We start from the raw sequence: 6,000 nt of genomic DNA on the forward strand, positions 1-6,000 counted from the left end.
TTATAAGTTCTAATCACATTTACAAGGGGGAATATTTGCTTTCAAATATAATTTTTTTCGTCAAAGCAAAAGATATAATATTTGAAATTTGTTTACAAAAATTTAATTTCTGTGATTATTTATGGATTTATCAATTTTTTTTCCAAAAAAAATAATATCTGAAATTTTAATTTTTTGAAAATTTTAACAAAAATTTAATTTTTGTTGAATAGCTATGTTTTCTTTAATTTAAAAAAAAATAATTATATATCCGTAGTTGCAAAATATGAAATTTACAGGAAAAAAGTTACAATATTAAATTGTTAGGAAATAAATTTCAAAAATTATATTTTTAGGACAAAAAATTCAAAAATTAAAATTTCAAATATTAAATTTTTGGAAAGAAGTTTCAAAAATCCATTGTTACTCACAGAAAATTATTTTTTTTTGGAAAAAAATTTCAAAAATCTACAGTAATATACAAGAAAATCCAAATTTATATAAATATTCACACAAAAATAAATTTTTTGTAAAAATTTTCAATAAAAAAAATTTTGAATATTATTTTTTTTAGAAAAAATTTCAAAAATCCAAAGCCATTCGCCGAAAATTTCAAAAGTTAATTGCCAAAAATTAATTTTTGAATTTTCAAAAATCCAATGTTACTCACGGAAAATTATTTTTTTTTGGAAAAAAATTTCAAAAATCTACAGTTATATACGAGAAAATTCAAATTTATATAGCTATTCACAAAAAAATAATTTTTTTGTTAAAACTTTCAATATATAAAAAATTTCAAATATTAATTTTTTTCGAAAAAATTTCAAAAATCCAAAGCCATTCACCAAAAATTTCAAAAATTAGTGTTTTTATGAATAGCTATGTAAATTTGAATTTTCTCGTATATAACTGTAGATTTTTGAAATTTTTTTCCAAAAAAGCTAATTTTCTGTGAGTAATTATGGGTTTTTGAAATTTTTTCCTGAAAATTTAATATTTGAAAATTGTAATTTTTGAATTTGTCATCCCAAAAATTGAATTTTTGAAATATTTTTCCTAAAAATTTTATATTTTACATTTTTTCCAAAAAAAATCATATTTTGTGAATAACTTAGGATATATAATTTTTTTTCAAAAATTTTAATTTTTGGACTTTTTTTGAGAAAAAAATCCAAAAATCTAACCCATTTCAAAATATAATCTATTGAAAAACCCCTGATTTCTGTCCTGTCAACACAAAAAAAAAAGAAGAACGATATTGAACATAGAACATTTATATTCTTGTAAGAATTATTGTCAATTTTTATGACCAAATTTTCTTATTCACATTCAAAGGCTCAGCAAATTACACTTAAAGTATCTAAAATTGATGGACACAATAACAGAATGAGAAATTGATAGATTTTATTTGAAATACTCAAATCAGGGCCAATATCATTATTTTAAAGCTATATTTAAATCAAACAGCTAGCAATTGTCAAAAAGGTTATCACAGTATTTATGAGATTAATATTACAGTGTTATTACTGACGTCATAAATTGCATCATAATAGAATAAGACGCCATCTTAGCAAAGGCAAAGTACATAAATTAACAAATTTTGAATAAATCTTGATGAAGCTTCATCAAATGGATTTAAAGAATAAAAAAAAGACTGACCAACTCCATTGAATACTTTTTGATGCCAATGATAAACAGTGAAATTTCAATATAATAAAAGTGATATACCCTAAAAATCCCTGAAATTGGCTAGATTTGTACTTTTTTTTTTTGTATCCATATAGCATGAGAAAAAAACTTGAGAAGCATATTTTATTATTTCCATGGTAATGATTAATTTTTATCTACAATGATTAACTATAAATACGCTTCTATTACGATGTAATAACAAATGTGTAATATATTTTAATGTTGGATATATAATAAAACTAGCATTAGAGGGATATATTTTTGATATACAGTAAAGTTTATGTCTTTTTATTTGTTGGTCCCATTTTGACATCCAACAGTTGACAACTTTCCTTAATATTAACTTAAAAAAATAGTTTTTACAGATAAAAAACATGTTTGTTTAGTCTCCCTAAATGACAGACACATGAAAAAGCTCTATTAGTGATGGAACGATTCCAAAAAAAAATCCCGATGCCGATTCCAATACTGATTCCGATTCTTTAATATTTTAAATAATAGTTTAAAAAAATACCATTTTGATATCATGGAGCTTGGTTTTTGGGAATTTTTTTGAAAAATGTCAATTTTTTATCAAAAATTGAATCATTCAATCTTTTTAACAAAAATTGAAAAATTAAGTTGTTTGAAAAAAAAATTTAAAATATACAATTTAATATTTAAAAAACTTTGAAAACTTAACAACTATTCACAAAAAAAATTTTTTTTTTGGAAAAAAATTTCAAAAAACCATGGTTATTCTCAAAACCCATGGTTTTTAGGTTCTTTTTTCAAAAATTCACAGCTGTTTACAAACAATAAATATTTCGAAAAACAATTTTAAAAATCCCGAGCTGTTCTTAAAAAAATATATTTTTTGTAGAAAGAATTTTAAGAAGTTAAATTTATAATATAAAATTTTTTCCAAAAAAAAAATCAACTGATAAATTTTTGGAGAAAAATTTCAAAATACATAGTTATTCACAGAAACTTAAATTTTTGGGAAAAGATTTGAAAAATTAAATTATATTTTAAATATTACAATTTTTGAAAAAAAATTCACAAAATTAAATATGAATGGGAATCGCAAATGAAACATTATTTCCCCGATGCCGATTCCAATTTAAGAAAAAACATCTGATTTTCCAATTCCGATTAATCGTCCCATCACTAATTCTAATCAATTACAAATTGATATATATATATATAGAACATGAAATAAACTACAATCCTATGCTTTAAAATTTGAATAGATTAGTAGATGTAGATTTAAAAATTAATTATGGATGGTATTAAGGATATTTCATTTTGTATGTATATGTTTACTGTAATCCACTTTTGATCATTATAAACAATGATGTAACTCCGGTGGTTTTTTTAGCTGGTCTGTCAATTTGTAATTGGTTGTATATAGAAGGAATTTTTTTTAGCAGTTTTCATTATTATTTAATTCCTGAGTAGTGATTCCTAAATAGATTCATTAATATTCATAACCTGTTTGAATGTTGGAGTTTGCTCATAAACGACGGTGCGTAACCCTGATGATTTCTTGCAGAGTTATAATCCTTGTTGGACTCAGAGTAGAATTGGGGATTGACATCGGAGTAATACTAGCAAAAGTCCTTATTTATATCCTTTTCTCCTTCCTCTCTTGGCACAGCTGATTGTAGCTGATCTACTGAAACGTCATGAGCATTTTTGTTTTTCTCTTCCAAAACATTTGTCAAATTGTCAGGGTTATCATGTTGATTTTCGGTTTCTTTTTTTTAACATGCCCATTCTATACAGGATTTACATCATTGATTATAAATGTATATAATGTTATATAGTGTTGTGTTTCGGTCTGAAAAAAGCCGGTCTGAAACTATCTTAATTTTTGAAAAGCTGAATTAATTTGGTCCCATTTCTGTATGAACAAGATTTGTAGTAACATTCTGTTTAAACAAAATATTGGTCTTAATTAGCCGCACAAAAATATGTATGACCTTTTTCAAGGAAAATACATTTCGATCCACGGTTTCTGGCCGCAGTCTGGATCAATAGTTTGGTCCCTAAAAAATACTTAGGACCGAGTCCGGGGGACAAATTGGGTCATAGACCGACTTTCCATACTACATAATTTAATAAATAAAAGATATTTACTACATGCAGAGAAGAGATCGTCCCTGCATTTATATGAAATGGGAAACTTTATGGAAAAGAAGGGATATCTGCCAGAACCTATTACTAAAAACGATTTTTTATAATCCTCCAATAGGGAGATGACTTATATACCTTGACAATTGGAAGGCCAAGCAATGTACTAAACAAAACATACAGAATACTTTCAGGAGTAATAGCAAATCTGATTGAATCTATTCTAAATAAATAGATAGGCCCATATCAAAAAGGGTTTTTAAAACGAAGAAAAATATCTGACATTTCCCGGAATATTCAGACAGTAATTGAAGCAGTGGATATGATCAAGCGTTTTGGAGCTATTATTGCGGTAGATTTTTCAAAAGCATTCGATTCCCTTTCTCATTCTTACATTTTGAGATCGGTGAAAAACTACTAGCAAGCCGTTTTTTTAACCCTGTCAGGACATTTCTAGCTACAGGATCATCGACAGTAACGGTTGGAAGTAATAAGATCAGACCGATTTACTTGGAGTAAAAGTTGTCGGCAGGGCTGTCTTTCGGCCCCTTATTCTTTGTCGCTGCAACAGAACCGCCATGACAAAAAATATTTAGGATTCGGTGTCAGTTTTTGAAATATTAAACATATTATAGATCTTTATGCCGATGATGTAACCATGATAATAGAAGCGAACACGGAAGCTCAATTACAAAGAAGAACATAAATTTTCTTATCTTATTTTACAACGTTAAAAAAAGTTGGGATGGAAGATCAATAAATCAAAGACTGCATTTGGCTTATGGTATCTAGGAAAAGGTTTGAAAATCTCAAATTAATCAACAAAAGAAAAGATAACTGTTTTAGGCATTAAATGGGTGGGTTCTGGTCCCTCAGAATTAAATTGGTTAGAACTAAAACCGAAGTCAATAATTTTATCATAGGTTGGCACAATTTTAACATTAAAAAAAGAATAGACCTTCATAACACTTTTGTCATTCCAAATGTTTTTATAAGGCTATCTCTTTATTAATATTGGCGGATGATACCATATTGGAGGAAAATTTTTGGTTCGAGAATATTTTTCATCGAAATTACATATCAGCATTGAAGAGACCAAGAAATCGATTATGTGGTGGGCTCAAATCTTTTGTTGGCATAATCGCAATAATTTATTCGAAAGTTTGGGTTGATACAACAAAGAATCCCAACATGGAGAAGGAGATATGGGATAACATCAAGTCCACACAATGAATATATTATACTTGGAACTGATCCTATAGATGGATATATCGACGACTTTTCCCCTTAGCTCGCTGTAACACAAAGGGTTCGTTGGAAAGCGACCCCCACTTACGATTGTGGAGCGACTGTGGATATTATTTATAAAAATAAATGGAAAGAAACCTTTTTTCAAGAATTTACAGGACCCTGTGTCTTTGGAATAGGAAGTACTCACGAAAAAACATCTAACAATACATGATATTGTTGTTTACTGGGTTTTTTTACGGACAAGTTTACTTTTCCTCTCATTAAACATGCCAAGCTACACAATGTGCCCGTTCCTTGGCATTTGAAAAGGAATTTTTCTAATTCAGAAGAGGACTTTACATTGTCAAGGTGTGATGGATGGATTAGAGAATTAAATCTATCTAGTAATTGGGTGCATAAGATTATGTTTTCTACTTTCCGAATAGTTGATGGAAGAAAATTCGCAGCACAATTTCAAATTGTCATAGGAATTTTGTTTTTAGCACTCCATGTAAAGATTGTGGTAAATTATTCAACACTACTAGACACACTTTTTCGGAAAGTCCACAATTACATATTCTGAGATAATTTATTAGTTTAAACCTGAGGGTTCTGGAGGACAATAACTTTAATATACTTACGGTGATTATTCTATTCGCCGTATCATCAAAGAATTAAGAAAGTACACCTAAAGCTAGGTCGATAGGGCTTTATTAAATATTAAGAGTTCCCTAGTAAAGAATATAACTGTAGGAGAACCTGCGGTTACGGAGGATATTCGTGCTATTTTAATTTAGGCGGTGGCAAGATATGGTTTCGTTCGAATTGAAGATCGCTAGGACGTTTGAGGGTGCTTGGGACTAGGCCTCAGATATCATCCATCAAACACATCTTACATTGCAGAAAATACTCAAACTTTTTAGAAAGAGCATAAAAAAACAAAAAAACGAGCCAGTTGTTAGTTTAAAAGTAAATTTGCTCTTAATG

The sequence above is a fragment of the Lepeophtheirus salmonis genome, chromosome 5 (genome assembly GCF_016086655.4).
Source record: "Lepeophtheirus salmonis chromosome 5, UVic_Lsal_1.4, whole genome shotgun sequence".
Classification (NCBI taxonomy): Eukaryota; Metazoa; Arthropoda; class Copepoda; order Siphonostomatoida; family Caligidae; genus Lepeophtheirus; species Lepeophtheirus salmonis.